The sequence below is a fragment of the Rhynchophorus ferrugineus genome, unplaced genomic scaffold (genome assembly GCF_030347505.1).
Source record: "Rhynchophorus ferrugineus isolate W39M unplaced genomic scaffold, kcgeb_rfMv2 rfM1, whole genome shotgun sequence".
Classification (NCBI taxonomy): domain Eukaryota; kingdom Metazoa; phylum Arthropoda; class Insecta; order Coleoptera; family Curculionidae; genus Rhynchophorus; species Rhynchophorus ferrugineus.
In genome coordinates this window covers 29,186,812-29,213,983 of record NW_027472580.1, presented here as the reverse complement: position 1 = coordinate 29,213,983, position 27,172 = coordinate 29,186,812, and the positions used below count along the sequence as shown (strand labels likewise).

At 31.9% G+C, this 27,172-nt stretch overlaps 1 protein-coding gene across 10 annotated transcripts in view; it reads right to left on the bottom strand.

The window, feature by feature from the left end:
* Positions 1–27,172, bottom strand: part of Cad87A (Cadherin 87A) — a 727,969-nt gene that overhangs the window by 510,796 nt on the left and 190,001 nt on the right. Inside the window, exon 1 of one of the 10 annotated variants that reach the window (XM_076419269.1) lies at positions 17,039–17,135. The exons of the other annotated variants lie outside the window; for them this stretch is intronic. The gene's annotated coding sequence lies outside the window, so the exon portion shown is untranslated. Of the gene's footprint in view, positions 1–17,038; positions 17,136–27,172 lie in introns of those variants that run through there. 10 annotated transcript variants of the gene reach the window in all.

The window sequence follows — 27,172 nt, the reverse complement described above, 5'->3', positions numbered from 1 at the left end:
TCTAGCTTCAGCCACCTTATATACTTTTATTCTGCGACTGTCCAATATTATTGCATGGATTTCATGAAAGATTTATCGCCTGGCAACCCCTTTTGAGTGACCTGGACGTTCGACGTCCTGAACTGGACTTAATCCACCTTAACGAAACCCCTATTTTGATCTTGGTTTTAATCATGATTTTTTTACATAGAAATTAATGAATGAAATAAATGAATAATAACAGAATTTGAAAATGTCTGTAAAATATAAACAAAATGACACAGCTTGCTAAAAATGTCAGTAATATATTAACGTATAGCGGCTGAGCGCAGCAGTGATGTTGCTGTTGACAAATAAACCCACCCTAGTATAAAACAATGAAAAAACCTACAGCTAAATTAAAAAAATTAACTAATTTGCATTTTAAATAAATTATGCTAGAAAAAAAATATAAACTATAAATTTATTTGTTCATATCCGTGTCCGGAAAATTAACTTTTATTTCCACATCCCTATTGAACTATCTATATGAACCTATTATTTCCTATTCTTTTGATTTTAAACACATTATTATTCTACTTAACATTTATAAAAATTCATCATTTATTATCAGAGGAATCTTGTAAATCAAGTTTTAACATCGATTCACGGAATAATATAAAACTAACTACTACCTCGGTAAACTTTTTTTATCAATAAAACCCTTCGGATACATCGGACAAGAAAAAGCTCTCAGTAAAAAATATTTAGGAATCTTACGGCCCAAATAGTATTACGTTCTTTGCTGTTTGTGTATCCGTTTATTTTTGTTCACAATTCTCGTAGAAATCTCCGAATGGTAAGAAGCTTTCGGTGTAAAAATGACTAAGATTCTTCTGTCTTTGGAGAAGTTTCGAAAAACAAAAGTCGAGAAACCGCCACGTTTCCACCGAACTCGTAATCTCTGTATTTTTAACCGTTACGTCTTTCAATAGAAGCGGCTTTATATTTTAATGATTATATACAGCACAATTTAAACAATTTAAGTTTCCAGCGGCATGAGATGTGGTTATGGTCGGCAGTGCTTTAAAAGAAAATATTACTTTTAAAGTCGAGAAATTAACTTTAAGTTTAGATCGTTTTTAATTCTATTAATTAATTGCGGAATAGCGGAGCAAAATATCATAAATATATAAGTTGGAGCATAGAGTGGTAATTAGTTAGAAACGCTACTTACACAATTAGTCACTGTAATTTTATACTATATTCTAGATGGAATAAATAATTTAGAAAAAAATTTTTAAACAAAGTTAAATATGCTAAATGTTCCCCTTAATTAACAATAAAAATATGCTTACGATATGCTCATGAAGATAGTGATCGATGGCATTGACGGACTTATTTCTTAGATGCTCCTGGTGTAACTCGAAAAATATTTTTAATGTTTATGATTTCAAGAATTCGATCGCAAAATGGAATTATACTTACATTTGCTTCATCAGATATTGCAGCTACATATTCAAAAGTATAAACAAGAAGAATTAGTTACTAGTTAGTAGAATTAGTAGATTTCACTAGTTGAAGATACAAATTAATGAAATTCCAAATTGCAATCTTTATAGGAATTTTGCGATATTCAAATTTTTGCAGCAAAGTAAATTGATCGCAAATTGATTGGAGGCATACACAAAAGCAAACGTAGACGATTTAATGCTTTTAATTAATTTTAAAAAAGTTATTTCCAGAAACCAATGAATGTAGTGGCACTAGTGGCTGTACCAATAGCACCAATCTCACTTCTCCATTGGAGCAACACAATACAGAGGCTTCAATTTTAAACATAAACGTCTTGGAGTGTGGATACACAACGTTTCTTGGTCTAATATATTTTTTTATTAATTACATCTTACATTAGATAAGCTTAGTACAATCTTAATTTACTAACTAAGTTATTACTACTGTTTTGTTGTACTTGCATTAACACACAAGCAGAGCGAGTACTGGATTAATACATCTGTATGTATTTCCCAAATTAAAATAAAACTTAAGCATACTTAAGCTAAAGCTACGAATGTACTAATGCACTTAGGAATGTATTGCTTCCACGTCGCTGTGATTTAGCTACCTTATTTCATGTTTTAAGGCGAAAACATAGATCACTTTGTGTATCCATTTGATTTCGAGGTCATAGTGCAGCTCTTCGTTGGTTACGTAGCGATAAGCATTGGTAATTAATCGTAGAACATTGTTTTGGGTGCGTTAGATTACTAGTTGGTTTGATGTTTTAGTTCAACCCTATAGTTGCACCCTATAGGTCCAAATTGGCTTAATGATTGACTGAGAAACCAACCTCTTTAATTTTAGATCAAGTTGAGTGTATCTTCCGACTAACCAGTACAGTTGATTGACTTTAAGTCTAATCTGCTCTGCTTTTTGTCTAACATGATATTTATAATTTAACCTAGCATCCAGATATATTTCGAGGTATTTAGCTGATTCTGTTTGAGGAATTGGCCGTCCGTCAAGTGATATAATTAGGTTCTTGTCATAGAGAAATACAGATTCATGAAATACAGACTATGTCATCCATCAAAAAAAAAACAAAAAAAAGTGTATTAATTAGATAAAAATTATAGAAAATTATACTTAGTAAAGAATATGCATAGCACGAATACCGCCTGTTCCCTTCATATTAAGGACAAGCTGTTGATTCGCACCATTTTAATCAAGTAAAGCGCTGTTTTAATTAAACGTCGGAAAATGCTCTGTTAATATGCCGGAGCCTGAACGGCGAGTTTGAAAATTATTTCTGAAACGTATCGGTAGCAGGACTGCTGAATAGGGAAATTTAGGTGCAGGACCGAATGTACTGTAAATGTGCGTGCGGGCATCGATGTATTGCATATAGAGTCGGTAAAGTGTGAAATTTTCAACGTGCCAATAAGCATAAATTATACGAATCTATTGGGATTGTATGGAAATAATGTAAGCACTAAATTATTAGAACGAATTATTAGAGATAAGTTTATATATTTAGTTTGAAATCTACGGAATACTACTAACAAAACCAACCTATCCATCCCTCAAATATACCGAAGTAAAGTGGGCGACATATCCCTGGACAGAATAACGAGTGTGATCCGAAATAACGAAGTGGCAGTATAAAGTACTCTGAAAAAGTGGCAGTGTACGCGGACGCATTAACCAAACAATTCAATGCCAGTGAAGTGCGTAGGCTAAAATGTTTTTACCATAAAATAACTAATCATATATGACGTCGAATGTATTGGCAAATACAATTTGTAAAAATGTAAAATTCATGCAAAGGAATCGGTTTATAAAATTCGATTTGTATTGGTACTGATCAACCCTGTTGTCAAATGTATAAAAACATCTTCAAAGCACTAGACATAATAATTAAAAGTTAGAGACCGGCAAACGTTGTAAATCAGTTGTAATGTAAAAGTTGATGCGGCAACATTGCGACGTGCTGGCGTCGCTATATAAATGCTTTTAGGATAAAATAAGACAGTAATTAAATTAAGTACTACTTTATAAGCTTATTGCACTTATTGACCAGATCATATTATACAGATTATAGAGATCTCTTATTGAAGTGATTCATATTCAGTCATTTTATAATATGAAACTCAACAAATATATTCCTATACTACTATTTTTAAAACTTTGAAAGGTTTAAATGAACGAGATTTGGGTCTACAACAACGATCATGTATCATGTGAATAGAACATAATTGAGAATGTTGAAATCCATTCACCAACGGTTCTAAGACATATTAGAGAACATAAGTTGTTGGGTCATGGACTACGTTACAGAAGATTACAAATTTTCCAGAAGAACGTCAAATGTTTAAATGCATCAGTAGCAACAGGGAAATAATATTTACAAAATAATTAAACAAATCGTTGTATATATCGAGCTAAAATGATGGAAGCAGCTTCATAGTCAATAAGAAAAGAAATATAAAAAACCACACATAAATATAACGTATTTTTAAATGTTGATAACTTAATATCAACGTGATTGAAGATATCAACATGACATATCATTATGGTTACTCAATGACACTATTATTATGTAATCTTGCATGAAAATTAAAAAAAGACCATATATCACTTAATCTGATACGACTTGAAATTTTTTTTTTTAATTTAAAATTTGTTCCTAGAACTGTATTCGTGTTAGTTTCTTGCATGTAACAGTTGACCTTTTCCTTACGGAAATTAAATTTTCATTAATAATAAAATCGTCAAATAATCGATAAATTTTAATCTTAAATCAGCTCCTCCCACCAAAAGGAAAATCCCAGCAGATTCATAAAATCGAAAAATTAGTTTTTAATTAAAATGAGCCGTCATATTGGACCAATGGTGATAAAATCGGATTAGCCTAAATGTCCCAACCTTTTTTCCTCTCTTCGGAAATATAAAGAAAAAAATTGTTTCGGGACAAGAAAGAAACCCTACTGATCATTTTTTTCGTCGTCGTTAATCATCGGGGAGAATTATGGCGTCTGACGAGGAAAATTTTTCAGCGCATAATGTTTTAAAGGGGGGACTCGGATGGAGAGCCGTGATACCCTAGCTGGTGTTTAACAATCGAAAGATGTCGCGTTATCTGGAAAGAAGCAGTTTTTTTGTCATGATAACGTGATGTCGAAGTCACGAATTTATTAACGGAATGATTTATGTTTTGCTCAGGTTTAACAGAAATAACCAAAATTTGCATATGATAAATGTTATTTAGTCTTATATTGTATCATTTGTCCTTATATATATCATGATATCGTTTTTGGTTCATTCCGTTGGTTTCATAAAACTATTACTATTACCACCCTATGATGTACCTTTTGCAAAAATCGCACTCCACCGTTATTCAAATTTAACACAGAGGCGTTGAACAATCAAATTGAAAGTTCTTAAAGGATTTCAAGGTTCATAATTACTTTTGAAAATCTATTTTATGCCAATTATTTTATTTAATTATTATTTATTTTATGCGGAATGAAAGTTATTTCTGTACAAAATACAATAGATCTCAAATAAAAATTCATAATGCCATAGCGTAATTCGGAATGCGCGCTAAAGCGCTCTAAATTTTTTTGACGTAATTGTTTTGGTCGCACTATACGGTTTCTATGGGTATGGTTGTAATTTATACATTATTTTAATAATTTTATGTTATACCACAATTAAATAGTGTAAAACACGAACTATATACACACAACAGAGCTTGTAAAGATCAGTGATTTATTACAGATAAATCTATTCGAATGTAAAAATTTGCTATTTTAGCTACCTTTAATTATGTTTAAAAATTCTTATAACCGTAATATCGAGGGAAATAAATCTATTGATAAAACTTGAGGTCAGGCCTTTTTTTTTTAATGTGTATTCCTAATCCCTAAAAAGGTTGTTCTTTTTTCAATTACCAAACAGAAGAAAATGGGCTTCTGGGATGGGAAAAAAATCTTCTAAATTCTTCTAAATAAACCACACATTCTAAAAATATTTAAAGAAAATTAATTAGATACATGCCTTTAACAAGTATTATGTTCAAATAATAATAACATAACTTATAATTTTCCTAAACTTAAAGCTACAGAATTTTCTAAAACTTCTATAAATAATAATTACATTAGAACTATTATTAAAATAAAATATAAAATGAAAGAAAATTTACCAGATTTTAAAATTAGGTATAATAACTTATAGTTATAGTTCTAGTAGAATATCGTTATCAGTCACCATCGATGAATCGATTCTGATTTTTTTTTTACATATTTTAAGGTCTTCTTTTACCAACTATGTGTTTATCTGGACTGGAAATACTATTTAACGTGGGCCCTGAACCACGGTCTTCGACATTAAGCTTACGGACCGGCGAGTGGCCAACTTAGAAATCATCCCAGAAGACATCCAGTCTATTTTTTATGGTTTGGCTATTCAATAATTACTCTATTCACATTATTGAAATATTCCATTATTTAGATGCATTATTATTATTATGAAATAGTGCAGATGAACCCTTTCAGTGAAAAAAAGAACAGTATTTATAATGAGAGGCATCCGAACCACGGTCCTCGCATTAAGCCTAACGACTGGCGAGTGACCAACTTAGAAATCATCCCAGAAGACATCCGGTTTACCCAGCCTGGTTACTGGCATGACTGGGATCATTTTCCTTGTCGGATTTTGTACTTTTGCCTAGGTTAAACACAAATATTAAACAATCACGTACACTCATTTACGACCATGCCCCAGCAAAATTCAAACCCCCGGCTATTGCAACAGTAGGAGGACCGTCCTGTTGTTTTTACCACTGCGCCACCAAGCCGGCTTCTGATTAAATTTATATTACTTGCCTTGATAAATTTCAGTTAAATTTTTTCGTTTAATTTTTATCCCAATTGGTAGCATAAAACCCATTTTTTAACTGTGAAATATAAAATAAATAATCCAAATAATATCGAAGGGGCAAAAAAGTATAAACGTTGGAACACTGTTTGGTAAATTTAAGTGATTATGATAATTGGTTACTACCTTAATGTTAATTTAATTTTTTTGCGTAGTTTATTCAAAATAATTCTAAAAGTCACCAGAACAAATTCTAAAATGCCCGAATTTTCTGTCATTGGAGCAACTGTCTTAAGGTAAGACGCTACTTCAACATTGTCTTAACGTCCAATGTTTTTGCTAATACTTTCAGGCATTTTGCTTACTGTAAACTTGTAGTATGATCAACTAGTAATTATGCTGACAGAGTAAGTTTAACTAGTGTGATTTTCATAGAGTAATACTTCCAATTATTGGTTTTTAAGTCACCCTTCGTCTTCAGCATTAACGTAGGCCTCTAGAATAATATGCATAAGCCATTTTCAAAAAGGAATAGTTGCATTAGGTAAATAATAGTTATGGGTGTTTCGGGTCAAGTTTTCATATTTCATATTATATGTTTAACACTATAGATATAAATTATTTACAGTCTAAGAAAATTATATGTAGATTCAGTAATAAGTTGCAAGATTATTTATGCTCTATATCTCTTGTGAGGCTATTGATTAGTAGAAAGCGACAATTTATTTAATATAATACGGAATAACGATATGTTTGCAGTTAAGATAAGATAGCAGTGGCGCTGAGGCTTCTTTAAAAGAAAAGAAAAGAACATTTATAAATTTGAACAAAGTGAAATTTTTTCATATTTTCAAAGTTTAACCCTTAAGAAGATTTTCAAACAATCAAAAAATATATTAATATAAAAAGCGTGTTTCTCGAAATTACTCTTTTTGAGACGGTTGACATGACATCTCAAGTTCTACTGAACTAATTTACTTGAGTATTTGGGGTGAGCTTTCTTCTCTATACATTCTTCTATTGTTTAAAAGTAAAAAAAGTCGAAAAACAATTTTCGAACAATTTTTTCTTCAATTTACGCTATTTCATAATCGAAAAAAATTGATCTTTTTTTTAACATTTCTAAATTTTTTAAAAATTTAAAAAATCCAACTTTCGTTATAGTTCTAGCATGTTATCATAAATAGATAGAGTACATAGAGAAGGCTCACACCAATTTTCGCATAAATCAGTTCAGCACAACATGATATATAATGTGAACCGTCTCGATATAATTTGTTTAAAGAAAAACGCGTTTTAAGATCCATTTTTTAGATGCTACGCCTGTTTGGAAAATGATAGGATGACATACTGATCTATTTGTCCCACTTTCGTCCTGCTGGTATATTGATGCAAAACAGCAGCAACAAATTAAGACTGTACTATGTTACATTACATCTACCTAATAATAAAAATTCGAAAACTACTTTTCAAACTAAATTCTACTTTTCAAAAACAAAATAATATTCAGTATTTTAACGTAGCACTGGGTAATGGGATAAAAATATCCTGATGATATCTACATGCTCATGTTCGTGTGCATGCATATTCGATAAAAATAACAATAAATTTAAAAGCATTCATGAAAATAACACAAACGATCCTACAGCCCCAATAGGAACAGAAACGTCTTCTTTCATGTGAGCTTTTAGCGCGGTTTAACGTTGAGTCCCCGTTATGCATCACGTAATCATATTCCGCACTTTTATTGCAAGGAATAAAATCGCATCGTACCGTAACGCTAACAAATAAGATTTTCCTTTGTAATATGAGCTGGCGGAACAAGCAAACAAAGCCGTTTAAACATTTTTAGATCGGCAGTCATTTTATGGTTGCGCGCTACAAAGTGTTGCCCTTTACAGATATCATTATTAGATTATACTGCTGCTCAGACAGGTCACTACTAATAGGTCGGAAAAAGTAGTCATCAAAGTATGTTTCCACTGGTTTTACAATATGTGTTAGAGCGTTGTCATGCTGAAGAATAATATTGTTGTGTCTTTGCTCATATTCCAGCCATTTATCACACAGTGTACGACTCAAACGCGTCAGTTGTAGTTGATAGCGATCGTCATTAATAATTTTATCGAGTAATTCTTTCAAATTCTCATTTTTAAATTATTTTGGCTTTCCAGAATGCTATTTGTCTTCAGTGCCAAAATCAGCACTTTTAAAACATCGAAATCAGTATTTCCATATTGAAATCGATAGAGCATGTTTGCCATAAGCTTCACATTGTATTCGATGACCTTCAGCCCTCATTTTCTTTAAATTGAAGCAAAAAGTGAAAGTTCCCATAAATATGAATTACTCGATACAAATTCCGATATTTTTAATGCACTGAAGAAAAGGTTTGTTCACATATGATGCTGGTTACAAATATGCCCGATGCGATTTAAAACACAATAGTACCATATGTAATAAATCCTTTAAATTTATTTATACGCTTGATAATAATAAAAAATTGTTTTGTTTGTTTGTCACCTACACACACAAAGGTTTCTAATTAATTAATTGTTGAATTGCAAACGTTCAAAGCACACTTTTATACTGTTGATGAAAAATACAATTAGTAGGTCTTCAAACCACTTTTATTAACAGCTCAAACAAAAGACGAATTCTACATAGCGGCAAATTTAACTTGGGAAAAATCATACGGTGGCAAATCTGGTTAGTATGGTCGTTCATTGCTCTATAAGAATACAATACCTCTTCGTTTTTCTAAAATTTTGGAGATAGAGAACCACATTAATGATTATCATTTCAACTTCGGTATCGATTCAATGAAGCCGAGCAAATAATATTCCTTAGTGACTAATCTATTTCTAAAATAAATGACGATGATGTATTAAATAATCAATAAAAGTATATTTTCGTTCTATCTTTGCTCATTTATTGTTATGATTTCTGGTGTTATTGTTTGGTGATCTCACACATAAAACATATGTCATAACCTCAATTATGATATATGAAATTTGGAATCAGAATTACTGAATATTAGAAAAACTAAAAATATTTGTTGGAGGTGCCATAGTTGAAGAAAATTTAGCTATATTGCTTCAAATAGCGTCTAAAACTAAAGATTAACACGTTTTCAACATTATTGCGTACACAACGAGCAGTATAATCCAGAACATGAACAAGAGTTGTATTATTGAGTGATACTTGATATTTACAATTTAATTGAAACTAAAAATTCCATTGGCAACATAAAATGTGACGCAAACTTTACTATTACTTTTTTTTAGCCAGGAAAAACTAATCATTATTTAGGTGCCTGCTCACATAGCATTGGTTCTTAACGACTTTTTTTAACCAAAAATTTAAGGTATATTTTTCCATACCATTATTAATTGACCATTCCATAAATCGATTTCAACGTCTACTTCGAAAGCTAGAAACGTGAGTATAAATGCTTTGTGTATAAGGCAATACATCTTTAATTTGTAAAATGAATAAATGAAATTGATTTAGAATGTATTTACAAAAATACTGGGACACCGATAAAACTATTCCAATAGCTAAACAAGAATTTAGAAAAGCACCATTAACATATAACTCCTCTTTAACCCGAACATAGCATAATATTCTTCCAAGACAAGTTCCATTATCGTAACGACTTTTATTTTTCCATCGTTTATATCTCTCGCGTGCTAATGTGATTTACGCGAAACGGCGAAATTGTCTATGTAATGTTATGGCCCTTACTAGGTGTAAAATGTAAATGTTGCAATAAATTTTTCCGCTGCCGAGATCTATTCGGGTACCTCTTTGCTCTTGGCTATGTAATTCTAAAGTTTACGATTGCCCAGAGAACGCAGATAGTGTAGTTTTTCCCAGTGACAAAAGTAAAACGTTAAAATGTCTTTTATTTGATATAGCTTTATGGTTTAAACGGAATGCCTTTTTTATTCTCGCATACAAAAATATACTTAGATATACTTGAAAATATGAAAATGCTTCATTAAAGTAATTGGGTTTCTTAGTTGATGTCTTTTTTCTTAGTTTTGTGCTACTCACTAAAAATATAATATATTGTTATAGTCTCCATTACGTCACGTCTATAACACTAACAGGTCAATTGAAAAGTCCCCGGCCTGACACATAGATGGCACTACTAGAATTAAATCCATATGTTTTTTTAGTTAGCCCTAACCCTCAAAATTGCGTGAATAAATTTGACAGCTATCGGATCATTAGTTTGTGATTTATAACTTTTTGAGTAAAGCAACTTTTGTAAATTGAATGAAAGAGCAGACTGAACATGTACATCATATCAAAACAACGACGAGTTAATGACTCGTAGCAGTGTTTGAAGATGATCAAGCGTAACAAACCCGAGCTTTTGCGTCGATATGTGACAATGGATAAAACTTAACTCCACCATTTCACTTCGAAGTCCAATCGACAGTCATCCGAGTGGACTGGACACGATCAACTCGCTCCAAAGCGTGGAAATATGCAACAGTCGGCTGACAAGGTTATGGCATCTGTATTTTGGAATGCGCATGGAATAATTTTCATTGGCTACCTTGAAAAAGGAATGGCCATCAACAGCGACTATTACATAGGTTTACTGGATCGCTTGAAGGAAGAAATCGCCGAAAAACGGCCGCGGAAAAAATTAAAAAGAAACGCACGCTTCAACAAGACAATACACTGTGTCACAAGTCAGTGAAAACGATGGCAAACATTCATGAATTGGGCTTCAAATTGCTTCCCCATCCACCGTATTCTCCATATCTGGCACCCAGCGACTATTTCCTGTTCTTAGATTTCAAAAGAAAGCTCGCTGGGAAGAAATTTTCGTCAAACGAAGAGGTCATCGCCGAAACTGAGGCCTATTTTGAAGCAAAGGACAAATCGTACTACAAAAATGGTATCGAAAAGTTGAAGGGTCGCTATAATCAGTGTATCACCCTTGAAGGGAATTATGTTGAATAAAAAAAAATTCCAAAAAATGTGTTTTTCTATGATAGGCCGGGGACTTTTCAATTGATGTGTTATTATTGAATAAATGTATATATCAAAATTTCAGGTTATCATAAAACAATAGATGAGAAGAAATGTATGCGATGAAGGAACATTTTTAACAGGAAAATAATAAAAGTTAAACATTGGTTCGGTTATAGTTATGGAAACTTTACGCAAAAAAACTACTGTACTCTAATCAAAATAACAGTGAACTTATGTCATCTACGTGTTTAATGTATTGCTTGCCGTAAATTGTAAACTCATTTTATACCATTTAAAAACAGATAAAATACCGTCTGATAATTTCGAACATCCAACCGAATCAGCCTCAAAAATTCTTCAAAATATGAATGATAATAACTACAGGTTATTAACCGGCAAACGTTGTGTTAACGCTTTCTTTGTTTTTATAAATTTAAAATCTCTGCTTATTATTACTGTCATTCAAAATACCGAAGGAACGGTTCTCATACGAAGCGGGTGACGAATCAAGATCATCTTGATATTCAGTAACGGTGAGTTTTTCAATATAAAGCTAATTTAACACAATTATTTCGGAGAAGTATCCACAGAAAGCTTAGAGATATGCAGCTCTTTGAGGAATATCCAGTTTGACACTGTTGAGCAATATACGATTAAAATGCTGTAAAGATAATCCACGAAGAGGTCCAATGGATCTCCAAAAAATAGTTAATTACAAATAAATTATTAAAATTATACCATTTTTAAAAGCATATAATAATATCAAGGAAGGCTTATTATATCAATTTGTATATTTATATGAGACAATGATATTTCAGAATGGGACCAACATACCCAATGGTCACTCATGGCAAGATAATAATAAAAAATAGTGTTACGACAACAAAAGTTGATGGAAAAATGTAAATTTTGGATTAACAATTGACTAATAACACCTTAGGTTTGGATGAAATTGAAAAACGAAACTAGAATCACTTCAATGAAATCACTTGAATGAAAGTTTTTGATTAAAATGTGTGAGGAGAGGAACAATACTAACTATTTTACAGATATGACAAAGGCATTAGGGAGAATGCAGTGATTAACTCGAACCTATAAATTATAACTTTGTTACTAATTGTTACTATTTTTAAGTCATTCAGTAGTAGATGCATTAGATGTACTATAATGGTAAAATAAATTATATTGTATAACACTATTTTTGTTTCATTATATAATTTAAATTAGAATTTTGTTGTATATCAAAGCCAAAATAAACTAAAACTTAAAGCCGATGCGGCAACATTGCGACGTTTTGACGTCATCAATTTAGATGACGTAAGTCCACTGTTTTATCGAACGGCCTATATTTAACAGTACCTTTCGCCCTCCACAAAAATTATTGACACTAACAATACATAAATTATATTTTGGTATTGTTATAAAAATAACAAAAGTCGTTTTACTGAAGTTGCTAACCTAATAACTTAACCTGTAATCTAATGAAACAAAGTCTACTGCGGACTTTGAGCAATGTGTTGACTATACATATTTTAATTTCCAAACAAAAATCCATGATGTCTAAAAAAAGGAAGCGTAGAAACAATAAAAACAGTATTTAAAGAAAAAATAACAGAAAGAGACAATGACACACTTCTCCAACAATTGAGCTTCGCCGAAACTACGAGCGAGAGAACGAAATTAAATCATCGCATATGATGTCTCGCTTAACGAGCGAAAATCCAATTCGCGAAAAGTAAAGGGATTCCATCTAATTCTTCGCAACGCATATTTTCACGTAAACGGGCCGCCGTTCCCGTAATGGAGAACGTTCTCCCTGGTCGCCATCTTTTACAGTCTGCTTGCCGGATATTTAGATTTAGGGTGACGGGCCTCTAATTTAACGGCGACTATGTACCCGGTGTAAATTCCGGGTCTCGTTAGACGGAAAATCGACCAGACCGAAGAAACGGATGTGATACTCTCTTGAACATGAAATTTTCGTTGTATTCGTCCTCGCCACGCGATGACTTCAAATTTAATTAAGTATTTGATGAATCGGTTCGGTTACGACGTGATTTTACACATAGTAGGATCACATTAACTACCTACATTTATATATTAATAAAAAAGATACAAACTATATCACTCAATAAGTTTTGCTCGGTAGTAGTTGCTATTTCTGGAGAATCCCAACCGGTATTCGGTAAACTTCGGTAGTTTCCGCCTGATTTTACGAGGTTGTTATTTACAAGCAGTCGAGAGAATACGTTAAACTACAGGGATCTATTTAATTGGCTATATTGCGCTCTCTCCTTCCCCACCAACAGTGTTAATCTAGAATATTTAGATTTTGTGGTACATTAACAAGTTTTAACAGTAATATTTAAAATGCTGTGTTATGCTTAGTAATATACATTGGTTTTAAAATATGAAAGAACAAAGGTAAGTACGGAATGCAAGGTTAAGTTTTCTAACGTTAATCTAATGTTAATTTCTAATGTTAATCCAAACAGCATCAATTTTGTTTATAGTGAGAATATTAACCGTCAAACTTGTAACAAAACATTTTGGACATCAAATAGAACTCAACCTATGAAAATGTTTCACCTGGGTATAGCTGCAGATTTGAAAACAATAACAAGAAGCAAAAATAATATATTTTTATGAAAGAGCATAAGTAAAATAATTATTGTTTTGTAAAAATAATGATGTATTGACTGGTGACTTCTCTCAGGTGAAAAGTGCGATGGTGTGCAAGATGAAGATTTTGCTTTGAGATAGATGAATTACATATACAAATATGATTTCTGGACTTTTTGTAAATAATATTAGATTAATAATATTAAATAATATTAGATAATATCAAGTATTTATGTAAATATAGTGAATGTACTTGATGTAAACATATCACTCATATACATAATGTCATATCAATATAATCTCTATATAAACTAAAAATGTAATAACAAAATTTTCTAATAGAACATGATTTTACCTTTAAATGTTTCCCAATTTTTATCTACTCGGTAAACAAAATTACAACACTCAATTATTGAAATGTGCACTTAATTAGCATTTAATTTAAAATACTTCATAAAAAATTAATGATATTCTTCATATTACTATATTTACTAGTCTTTAAATGAGTTCCCAGTACTTCCATTACTATTGTAATATGTTTGATTATTGCTTTTTAATTCCATGGGGCTAGAGGAAATGATATACAAAGAAAAATATATTAGAGTGAAAATGTAAACACCTGTTACAAAACAATATATATATATATATATATATATATATATATATATATATATATATATATATATATATATACGCTTGCGTAGGGCTTACCGCTAGAGCGCTTGTTCACTCAGATTATTAATTCAAATAAATGAAAATGGGCATGTCCTAAACTGAAATTACCTTCAGTTTACCTTTCAGTAACCTGCAGTCAAGAGGTAAAATCCAACGAACTACAACAACTAAACTACTTACTAAACCTCTGTTTTGTAAGGATAAGAATTTTGTTGTTCATAGTTTATTTGTTCTTGTACTGTTCAAATTTAATTTACAAATGGTAGGCAGTAATGTATAAATCATCCATTTGTGTACATTATCAAAAAAGCTATTATAATACTTTTAATCTAAATAGGCATATGAGGACATTCCATCCAGCTGGGTATCCGATCAATTTTTATTTTAATTCTGTAAAATGTATTCAATTCTATAAAAAAATCATTATACTTTAGGAGTAGTTGAGTCTACGATATTAAAAAATACAGATAAATATAACTCGATGTCCTTATATGAGTATATCTCATCAAAATCACAGCTCGTTGATCATATAGTCAGTCAATCGACAGCATTAAAATTGAATAAGGAACATTGAAGTTTGGCTCGCTTGAACATTTTTAAGTGTGGAGGTTCCTATTCCTTATCTTAAGAATGTATCAAAGGGTGAGAGATGGGAGTTATTAAAATCAGATATAAACATGATTGCCACCAAACTATCTGCTATAATTCCATTGGATGCTATATTGGAAGAAACCGCAGCTAATTTGAGCAGTGGCAATTTGAAAAGACTAGATATACGGACTCATAAAGATTAATATAATATTCAACAAGTAAACCAAATGAATTCCACAGATACAAAATATAAAAATGACGCCACAAGTATTGAAGCATGGGTAAATGACTTCAAAGATACAGGATGTGTGTTAAATAAGCCACAATCTTACTAGGACTATTTTATGTTAATCATAATAAATGAAGGACATAATAATAAATACATTGCTTGCTTTTATTAAATGAATTGAGAGAGAGGTTTCCATGCTGTTTTTGCATATCGAAGAAATTCGATGAGGAAACAACAAAGGATTTTGTTAGTGCCATGCAACATTTTTATTAAATAATTTTAAAGATAAATGAATGCTTATGCTTATATATATATATATATATATATATATATATATATATATATTTATATTATATTTTTCTTTATAAAATTATTTCAAAACGAAAGTTTATAAAATATTGTAATTGTTACTTTATATTTATTTTTTATAATATAGGGAAATATACCTAAAAAATATTTTATTTTTAGCATGACCGTAAAGCATGTCTCGAGAATATTTATTAATGTAACAGATTAAAAAGAACAACATTTTAACGCATTTAAGTTATTTTGGCAACAGTTAAGTTCTTTTTGATTGGCTTTTCGATTTTCTAACTCTATCGATGTCTGTTCAAGCCTTTTGTATATTAAAATTTCTTTCATTGAAGTTTGAATGAATAATGGAGACGTCATATCCACAGATAGAGATAAAGAAATGGCTAAAGAATATATAACCGTGATGAACTTAAAGTCTGTATAACAATTGCCAGTTGCTAAATAACTCAACTTGATGGTTAACATTTCCTCGTCACTAATTGTTCCTTATTCTATCAGGTATCGTGTTGTTTGTGTGTGTATGTTCGTCGCTGCAATAATCAGTGTTTTTACATTATTTTCGCATTTTTCTCTGTTCAATCTGTAGCTCAACAACTTTTCGTACTACAGATTGTATAGTGTGTGGTATGGCCGTACACAATTAAAGCGAAATAAAGGATTATGTTCGTTAAAAATAAGTAAATGTTAGAAACTCAAAATACGACCGTGTTGGCGATACTACATATTAAAAAAAGCAACCAGTGTTTCTGTTGCCGTGTAAAATTCCACAATAATAATGAGTGGAGTTTTGCCAATCAGTAACTAAATATACATTCTCTATGGTGGGGCATATTAACTATTGCAGTTTCCAATAATTTAAAACATTTAAACACTATAGGTGTAAACACAACAAATTTCAAAAGAAGATACATTGACAAATAAAATCTTGACAAACACGAAAAGGTAAACAAATAGCGACTTTCGTTCTCAACAGAATGATCACGAAACACTTTAAATATTAGGCTTCTTATGCTCACCTACTACGCAAACATAAAATGATTATAAAAGAACATGGACGATTTTACTAACGATTTGGATATTAGACCAAAGAAAAAAACAAGCATATCACCTACTTACTTCATCCACCATGTTAACATAGTAGCAAATAGGTATAAAGTGTAAACAATTTTATATAAATTTATAAAATATTTAGACTAATTGTTCGAAAGCTTCTATTTAACAATCTAGCTTCCAAACTACAAAACAGTTCTATTCAAAACAATTTGTCCAACTTACCTATAAAGTGTCAACAAATATCGATATGGGCGAGCTCGATTTTTACATTTCCAACTTTTAGTCGCAAATTCCGTATCGATTTTACGTAAATGGTAATGTATTTTAACGGTTACGTACCTAGAACAAAATAGAAAATAATTTTATTAGTACACTGGTTAATATAATATTTGTATCAATCGCTTAAATACGTACTATATAGAAATATATTTAGAAAAAACAAACCTATTCCTGTTAATTGTTCTATTTGTGTTAAATTTAAAATATCTAATTTTTTAAGTTACTAAACTATCTTAGTTTTAAATTATCCTTTACGGAAATAAGGCTACTAGATCTTACCACTTAATATAGACATCGAAACGCTATTAATGTTACTATCTTGCCTATTAGAATTCTTTAAAGTAATTTAATTAGCTTTGCAAAGAGACTAATTTTGTAAATTACCGAACTAATTTGATTTCTTCCTTCAGTATTATTTATAACATAATTTATGCGAGAGAGCTTGCAAGTTACTTCCTCATAATAAAGAGAGCGACATAAATTAGATTTATTGAAGACCTATCTTACGTTCTTTAACATAGTCATTAACGTTCATAGTTTGCTTAGTGTTTAGGCTTCTGGAGGGATGATATCATCTTTAAAACTAATTTAATTAACCAGAATCAACATTCTTATCGAGAATAGCTTATCAAAAAAAGTTTAGCTATAAGGTTACCAAATGTAGATTGAAGGTATTCAAAGTGCTCTAGAAATATAAAATACCCATGATTTGGAAAATAGCTTTAACACGTGGATTCTCTTTACTAGCATTGCACTGCAGTGAGTATTACGTTCCTCATAAACCATGCGGCATTGACTAACTCGCGAACTTTTTTGGATAGGAACACATGGACTAATACAAGTTGTCTTTCAGAGACATACCTGTACTAGACATGTGCTACGTAGAGGCAGACTGGACGGACTAGCATCTTATACAGGGTCGCTTTCTGGGGGATTGGGAGTTCGCTTTTTCTGCAGAGGAGTGGAAATAGTAAGCTGTGCACGCCATTGCCTTTAGAAATGAATGCTGGATTTGGGCTGACCATTGGAAACTGCGGTCGAACTGGAGACCGAGGTATGATACCTTCTGGAGCCAGAGGATAGGAGCTTTTTCGATTTGGAGGCCATAAGTGCGGAACTGCTTCATACGGTGGAACGGTTAATAAGCAACCGCCAGAATTTGTGCCACGCAATCGCCTGATTCAGTTGGACTTGAAGTCTGTTGCGGATGACGTCGGAACTGTAACCGGTGGAGAGAAAAGCTGTATCATCGGCATAAAATACTGCGTGGAAATGTTTGTAGAGTGGGAAATCAGCCATATAAAGGTTTAACAGGGCAGAGGCTAGTGGAGCACCTTGCGGGACTCCTGAGGAGACCTGCTTTCGAGGCAGGGTGAAGTTGCTTTGAACTAACCTAGTCTTCCGAAATTTGGACAAAAGCTTGCAATTGAGGATCTGATATCATCAAACGCAGTAACTCACTTAACTCGTAACAGTAACTCGGTTGCTTAGTTTTGGACTATTGGAATTCAGGAATGCTCAGTTATTCCAAAGAGATTTAAGTAAAAATAGGACAATTTAGATCAACAAAGAGAAACTGCCAGAAGAAGACGTATATCCTTTTAGCCGTTTCTTCAGGAGGGATGGATATAGGGCGATTAAAATAAACCTGATTGTTTGAAATATAATTTAGTTTTAAAGTAAATTAAAAGTTGTTGTCTAAATTACACACGTTTAATATAAAAACAAAGTTTACAGTACAAATGATATAGTGCAGGTTTTAAAAATATTCTGTGAAGCACTCCAAGAAGGCCCGAAAATATCTCAAAGTATTAGAAATAACATAAACGATAACAATTAAGTATATTAGTTCCTGAATTAGGAAGATGATATTTGTCGTGTGCCAGTTCTTGGAGACATTTTGCACATTAAGAGCTCTAGGAATATTTAACATGTTACGCACAGTATAATCACTTGTTGATTTCACATAGTCCTAAACATCAACATTTAGACGTTTATTCGCAAAAATATGTGTTATTTTTGTTATGCTACAAAAAATATTACAATAATAATGCTGAACCGCCACAGCATATGAGCAATGAGAAACGATACCAATTAATTTTAGCTGTCCTCAATGTATAAAAATATTATAAGAAAAAATCTTCAAACAAAAAACAGCGAACTCATGTATTAAGACATAACGAAAACTCCGTAATACACATTCGCTATTAAGCCCGAAATTTTTTTATCAAACAATTTCGTCTAGTTCAGTACGAAGCAACAAGAAAATACGCCTGTAAGAAGACCGGATTCCACCGCCAAGGAATACAATATTTCCAGCAGTGTTACGGCTTGATACGAGCTGTTATCTATCAGGGCAAAAAGGGGAGTCGTTGATATGACCTTTCCAAGGAAAGATAATAAAGAAAATGGCTCGGAGTGGACATAAACTCGGTCTAATACGAGGCAAATCTCCTTCATTTATCTCTACTACCTCCATATCGTGTAGCCCGAAAACAAAAAGGTAAATCAGGCCGATATGGGATTCACTGAAAAACAGGGGGAATCAACTAAAATTTTTGAAAAATAAAACTATCACGATTTTAGAATATTTCTGGAATTTTAAAAAAAAATTAACAAATATGTAACTATAATTTCAATATTGCCTTTAGGTTCGTAGAACTTGACTTGATTAAAATGAATTAATGAAAATAATAATAAAATCCAAATAAAATTGTTATTTTATTGCTTTCAAAATATCAAGCATCAGGAACTTGAAGAAAATGACTATTTCTTATTGAAGTTTGCTCATTCTTGAATAAATATTTAATTCTAGATAAAGCTTTCAGATACTTCAACATGCGGTTAAATGTTGCGATGCAAAATTACTTTGCCTTATCTCCAACGAGAACGACCTCAGTGCTAGACTCAAGGGCACTAGTGCTATCTAAAGTCCATGCTTTAATTCGCTTCGATATTGAGTAGCTAATAAGTAAGCTAGAAAATAACTATAAACAACTTTCTTTAATATAACATACGTTACATTTCAGTGCATTAAGACTTAATTTAATTAAATTTGATTTTAATCATAAGCTACATGCAATAAAGTATTTACGTTAAAAAAGAACGGGAACTCAAACTTCAAACAAAAACTGTTTTGATGGTGTTGCCTGGATTCTAATAACGCTATATTAATACATTATAAGTAACTGGTTGTAACAAGCCATAGAAAAAATCCATTACTGGCGAATACAGGAATTACGACAAATATCCTAACTATTCACTCCAAATGTATTATTAATTGATATAGCAATATGTGGTGCATAACATCACTAGAAGCTTCAACAAAATTTTAAGAAGCCTTAAAATTACCACTTGTTTTCATATTTAATATAATAATAATTTAACTTAACATCAATATTTATTTCTTTAAATAACTACTATATGTGTATCAATTTTTTTTTCTTGATCTAAATATTGCTTTAGAATATATATATATATATATATATATATATATATATATATATATATATATATATATATATATATATATATATATATATATACGCTTCGATATTGAGTAGCAATAAGTAAGCTAGAAAATAACTCTAAATGTCGTTATCAAGACTAAAGTTGACCTGCTTCGAACGCTTATCTTGACAATTTTTCTTTATGACTTAACCTAATCAATGAAACAAATCTAGATATTGCTTTAGAATATGTATATATATATAACCAATATTTAGATTTGTTTCATTCATTAGGTCAAGTCATAAAGAAGAATTGTCAAGATAAGCGTCCGAAGCAGGTGGACTATAGTCTTGATTGTAGGATTTGCTCTCTTGCGCAAACACTGTACCCTGATAGCAGTAAATGCTACTTTCTTCTCCTCTATTACTGATCTCAAATGCCTTAGCTCCTGAAAGAGATGAGATTTATAATAGCAGACGATCCGTCAGTTGTCAATACTTTGGGCTTTTCTTCATTAATTATTAAATAATTAACTATGTGAAGTGTGTAACTATTGTGTGAGCTATATCACGAAGAATGCTAGAAGTCTCAACATCTGCATTAGCGAATACAGGGCTATCATCAGCGAACATCAGATCGAACAAGGAGTTTATATCATCACAGTGAACGCCACGTTTGTTGAAAAAACAAACATAATTTTTGTTTGTTAATAAAACATAACATATATAATCAATACATCAACATTATTATTATTTTATTTTCGTATTTAATTTCAGTTAATTTTATAAAATTTATTAAATGTATGAATATTACAACTAAAATAGAATTAAAAACTTGTTGTTTACTTACTAAATGCAAAATTAAAATAATTACTGAGTAATTCAAAAATAAATTCATATAAAACTCTATATTATAAAACTTTTAGACTAAATACATCCAGAAACTTTGCAATTACGCAGCATTAAGTATAAAAAAAGAATATACTTTGAATACTTTTATAGACACAGTACTGGTTCTGACTCGTTATTTCAATCTTTCATTTCGAATTAGTTATACTGTTTCTATTTGTTCCTGAAACTTTTATTGATCTCTGATGAGAATATTTAAGAGTTTCTTTCCACACTATCAACTTACACTTTTAACAAATTCCCGACACAAACCAACAAATGAAAGATTTAAATTTAAATTCCAATACTTGGTATTAGTTATTTTATTAATGTGATAGTGTCTGCTTAATAATAAGATGGATGTAATTAATGAATTAGTGAGTCAGTTAATGTAGTTAATAATAGCCAGCGTATGGTTCGTTTATTTAAATCCAAGTATATACAAAAATTAGTAATTCGAGTATTTTATCAGCTTCAGTAGATCCAAATAGAACAAATAATAAATAATAATTAATAATAAAAATAAATTTCATATTTATTTTCATTTAAATAGTGTTTTCAATCAATATTTTGTATTTTTATTTTGTTCTGGACTAAATCCAAACGAAAGCATGGCGCATACCCGATCCCAGAGACTTGCCATGGCGGGACAAATTGGACCAGGTTAGGTGTGACTACCTCTGGGCTTACTAATACACTAAATCGAAACCGCGTCACAGCTGACCTCTGCGTGTAGCTACTGCTACTCTATTATATTTGCGGATATGGCACCATCTAACCGGACAGCCGTTATTGAGTACGAGGACCCGTCGAAAGAACAGATAGTGAAACAAAGTATTGACTCGCGATCTTGAGATGACACACGATTGGGTACTAGCAATGGAGGACTGCAATGATGGTTGAAGTCGTTGCAGCTTGAAAAAAGTACAGATTATCAGTGACGAGATCGATCAGTTCACAACCAAGCGCGTTTTCAGAAGAACTTGAGCTGAGTTGTTGTTTGTGGAAATATGAAGTGCTTGACTTCTGGAGTGTCAGTTTCTCTATGAATTAGATTATTTCTGACAAACCGTGGATTGTTTGAAATTTTCCTGAGGAGCTTATTTTGGAAAACTGGAAGCCGTGTTTAATTTTTTGTAATTATCAAAAATTAATCCTTATTTTGTGATATGAATAAAATCATACCAAAAATAAATAAAAAAACAAAATGAATTAAAAAGTAGCTAATTGGGCAAAAAGTAAGATAGCTATAATGAAATTTTCTTAAAATTAATTAGCACACGCAATGCATAAAATGCTGATAAAAATAACTCATAAGAGGTCAGATTTTATTTAGATAATTTCTCTTAACTGTATTGTTATCAATTAAGGTATTTTTGTCGTCAGTCACAATTAGGTAGTATAGGAATCCAGGCGGAAGAAATTGTTGTAAAGGTGACGAACGGATGTAGGGGAGTGTGAGCAGAAGTCGCAATTGATAGATTTTAGATCCATAATATATCCATGCAGTGATTCAGTCTACAAGAAAAATTGAAAGGGTGACCTGATGTGAAAGTTAGAAGAAGCAGCAGTGAAGTATACCAGTACAACAGATGCCTTAATTCTTGTCTGTAAGCTAGGAAGCTATCTCAGTAGTATCGTTAGGAATGTCGCTAAAAGTTTAACCTTCTAATAATGGTAAAAAGGTATTGGTTCTTCAAAAATAACTAAGGCACAGACAGAGCAAAATAATACAAATAAATACATCGAATTTAAGAAGTTCTATTAATAAACTAATAAAATGTAAGTAAAATTAGTAATTTAAGTAATTTTCAAGTAATTGATGACCATTGAGGTTTGTCGAAAATATATTTCTTCAAACCAATTTTATGTTTATTCCTGTAAAAATTTATGATATTAAATCTTCCTTTTCCGTTTATATGAGTATCCAAATTTTCCTCGATAGATAGATAATAACACAAAGAGATAAGTAATATTGATAATATAGACCAGCTGCATGTGTATTGTCATCAATTTGCATCAAAAACATGAACATTCAATTGATGCATGAGTTTCTATTTAAGAAAGACACAGTATTATTTGAACAATGCTCTGTTTCCGTTTTCTTTATCCATATTATGAAAATACTATATCTAACATGCAAGGTTTAATTAAGCTTTTGGCAATTTAGGGCTTTTCCTAATCTTAAGTATTGTTTTAGCTACAGCCAAAAAGAAATTTGTTAATATTGTTCTGCAAATAACGCAAGATTCATACAGTTCCCTCAGTACTCTGGATCGATTATTACCTATCTAGTATTAGGTATTTGTGTGTATTTTGATCAACAATATATTTTGATTGTAAAAAGGCTAACCATATATGTATCTAACTGTCAATCAACTTAACCCATTTCACACACAGGATTAAACCATTATGTCAATTCTGTACATCGCTTTACACTTCTCCATTTTTTATTATTGAACTATTCAGTATAACAGAGAGACTAATCATAAAACGCTCAAAATGAACTTTTCGACATTCATTAGATTTATTTGATTTGAATAAATTTGAAGTTTTGTGATGCTGCTTAATCAGCCTCTACTGCTTAACGGACTAAAAAAATTCGGAGACAACATAAATGTTAAACTGAACATTTGTAGACTTCAAAAAAGCCTATGGCTCTATGGACCGTGAGTCTCTCTCAAACGCTGACAGTTTAAAATCCAAGGTGAATTATAAGGGATTAATATCGAAATCCTACGAAATTAAAACAAGAGAGACGACAAAGAATACAAACATCATCAAGTAATCCAAAAGTGGCGCAAAATATTAATTGCAATTAATTGTAAGACTTATTGGACGCAAACATAACTCATACTCTCAGCAGACAGCAAACATGCCATGGGAAAGATCCAAACCTCCCTTTTTTTGGATACCACGTGAATTGGCTCAAAATGATATTTCGAGCTCCTTCGCCATAGATGTTTTATTGCATGCCAGCATTATCCCAAGAGCAAAAAGTCATGGATTAGTCCTACTGAGCCATCCACATGGACACAGAAATGGAGTATTCATGGGCCTAAAATATTAAATAAATATTAGATCTTATTATGAAACTGTTACTGCAAATATATCGACATAAAATGAACAAATGTAATAACGTACTGTTTTAAAATGGATCAGTAAATTCGCCCTCTTGCAAGAAAATTTTTGATCACACATTGTAAAAGTTGTGAAAGACACTTTCTTGTGGTTCGAATAAGAAGTTCTGCAGCACCCAGCAATTTTTGAAAATCAAACAGATTGCTGTTTAAAATGTGCCAGAGTGATAGAGAACGTTTGCACATATTTCCATTAAAGTTATATACTGAGTTCTATTATCTCGCGTTTTTTTAATATGATACTCACTCAATAATAAAAACCCCGTGATATATTGACACACCCTCATCAACAGACAATTAGATCAATGCAACATCTTCCCAATGCCTTAAACTCAAGCCAATATCCAGACAGACACACCCTTAAATAGTCCCCATAAACATTCTTTCAACGGCCTTCCAACGGGATCTAATACGGCCCGGAGATGTCGACACCGTGAAAATCCACGACGGGGTGGGAAAATAATTAAACGGAGCCAAAAGTATCGCGTTTCCTTTTATTACGCGGGAATATCGTCGGGATTAGTTCGGATCCTGCCTGCTCGGTCCCCCTTTCCCCGCCCGTTCGAAATTTATCCGGTGCAATTAGGGCCGGGAGAATTTGTCATCCGCTCGTTTATTTCAACTAAACAACGTTTCGGCTTAACAAACCGACGTCTATCGCCGTCAGAGCGCGGTAATTGCCGACGGGATGGATCAGAACGACCATTTGAGACACTCGGTCAAAATATGTTGGGTGGTGTTGCTGTAGTAGTGAGGGTAGATAATAACGCGGGGAAAGAATGGCCGGATATATATGCGTATGGTGATGTCTTGGAAGGAAATTCGGTTAAGTAGACTAAAGGAAATTAAAAAGGTCAGGATAACGATTTGTATAGCTTTCATTAAACCTAAGCATTTTTCTACTGACTACCACCAGTACAAATAGGTTCAACACAAGAAAAGTTAATAATCAAGAATATTGTATGGTATTGATTGTATCAAGAATATCATATCGGTCTAGAACTAGAGCCTGATTTTTTTAAATTCTTTATCAATTACAGGTTACATTAGGTATGATTAGTACAATCTTAATTTAAAATGTAAATGATTACTACAGTTCTGTTATATGTGCATTAACAGACAAGCAAGGCAAGAATGAGATTAATATATCAGTATGTACTTTCCAAATTAAACTAAAATTAAAGAACTCAAACTAGACTTAAAAGTGCATAGTTATACACTATGCAAGTTCATATGGTTTGGATCTCTTCAATCTTCTGATTGCCTGCGTGCTGCCCAGATGCTTCATTGCTCCAAGATTTCTGTGATTTAGCGACTTTATTTCAAGTCGAAATTATGGATCACTTCGTATATCGATTTGATTCCGAGGTTATCGTTCAGCTCCTCGTTAGTTACGTAGCCATAATCATTGGAAATTAATTCATGGTAGAACTTTGCTTGAGCTGCGTTGGATTTACTGGCTGGTTAAGATATTTTTGGCCATCATAATTTTGTCATCGACCAATATTCCACGTACTCTTTCTATTGTTTTTGGGATATTAGCAGTGTAGAGCAGAAACAGGAATGGTCCCCAAACACCACGCTGGGGAATTCCAACCGAAATAGTCCACCAAACTGTTGACAATGTCCTTTCATGCGAGACGCTAAATTTTCTTTCGAAAAGATATGATTTCAGCAGTTGACAGTAATTCCGCGGTAGCAATTTCCTCAGTTTATAGGTTAATCGCAAACGTCATAGCCGGCCAAAAGATTCTGAGAACTACAGGAATATTGCGGGACAGTATTTCTTTTCTTCGAATACCTTTCCAACCACTGTTATTCTGGGCACTTAGTCGATTGTTGAGTGGTGATTTGGAATAATAAACTGATAACTGAAAAACATCCATTCTAGATTCTATATCATTCCCTTGGAGTACATTAGTTAAAAGTTGCGCAAATAATTCAGCTTTAATTTCGATCATTTTTGATAGGCGGTACTCTAACAATTGATATTGATTACCTCTGACTGCTTCCGAGTTTAATTCACTTACATATTTTTCGATGCAACTCTGTTTATATTCTTATTTTAATTTGCGTCATTACTAATTCTAATAAATATTGTTTTCTGCAGCTTTTCACCAAGAATAGTTAGTTCCGATTATCTCTTGTTTCGGTCAATGACTCATGGTTTAACCAAGAAGCACTTCCCTTGTCACGAAGAAGCCTGGAAGTCAGCATGCAGCCTATACATACAACATAAAGAAATACGGTATTTAATTCACTGATTCGATTAAAAATTAAACGCGTTCTGAAAAAATGACGACGAAAATTCATAATATCCATCAGGAATTAATGATTTGATTTTGATACATGATATCTATTGGTGAAAATTCGAAATATAAATCTAAACAATTCATGGAACGTTCCCAATAACTTTAAATATTTAGCAACTTTTGGTGATGTTTCTCTGTCATAACTCAATTGTCCAAGAACTCAGTCCAAATACTCAAAAAACTTTGAGACAGATTAGCAATTAACGATTCAACTGTTTTCTGATGTTTATACGTTATGGGAAAGAACAGGAGGGAAACTGGATACCTTAAAAAACTCTGTTTTCTGTT